Source organism: Montipora foliosa, chromosome 10 (genome assembly GCF_036669935.1).
Source record: "Montipora foliosa isolate CH-2021 chromosome 10, ASM3666993v2, whole genome shotgun sequence".
NCBI classification, from domain to species: domain Eukaryota; kingdom Metazoa; phylum Cnidaria; class Anthozoa; order Scleractinia; family Acroporidae; genus Montipora; species Montipora foliosa.
In genome coordinates this window covers 27,951,369-27,952,447 of record NC_090878.1, presented here as the reverse complement: position 1 = coordinate 27,952,447, position 1,079 = coordinate 27,951,369, and positions in this window count along the sequence as shown.

The following is a 1,079-nucleotide window of genomic DNA, read 5'->3' as shown; positions in this document are numbered from 1 at the left end:
GGGAAAACTGTAATTGCCCTGAGCGGGATTTGAACCCACGTCCCTGATCACTAGTCGGGTGTGATGACCACTACACTATCAGGACAACCATGCTGGCAACATGGCGGATTGATCACTTAATGTGTGGCATTTACGTGGGACTCCCTAATGAGCCAGTTTTCTATGTGATAACGCTGGATCAACATGTGATTCACAGGCGGACAAGGGTAATTAATGTAAAGAGTCAGTTAAGTAGATCCCTTGAGCCAACAACGTATCACCCCCAGGAGGATCACAAATGGATTCACAGTCCAAGTTGAGGAGAAATTGAGAGAAAGTTACAGGAAACTCAACACTGGACAACTTCTGGGGAAAACTGTAATTGCCCTGAGCGGGATTTGAACCCACGTCCCCTGATCACTAGTCGGGTGTGATGACCACTGCACTATCAGGACAACCATTCAATTTCTCCTCAACTTGGACTGTGAATCCATTTGTGATCCTCCTGGGGGTGATACGTTGTTGGCTCAAGGGATCTACTTAACTGACTCTTTACATTAATTACCCTTGTCCGCCTGTGAATCACATGTTGATCCAGCGTTATCACATAGAAAACTGGCCCATTAGGGAGTCCCACGTAAATGCCACACATTAAGTGATCAATCTGCCATGTTGCCATCATGGTTGTTCTGATAGTGTAGTGGTCATCACACCCGACTAGTGATCAGGGGACGTGGGTTCAAATCCCGCTCAGGGCAATTACAGTTTTCCCCAGAAGTTGTCCAGTGTTGAGTTTCCTGTAACTTTCTCTCAATTTCTCCTCAACTTGTATTGTGAATCCATTTGTGATCCTCCTGGGGGTGATGCGTTGTTGGCTCAAGGGATCTACTTAACTGACTCTCTCTCTCTCTCTCTCTCTCTCTCTGTTGTTAAGGGTCGCCAAATCTGGTCTAAAAATTATTTAGTATTTCTCCCACAAACATAAATTACGCTTCTTCGTTACATTTGAATGGGATCTCGCATGCCTAACAATCCGCCATTTAATGTGATAGTCGACTTTCTTGTCTTCCAAACCCCATACGTATTTACTAAGTTCAGTG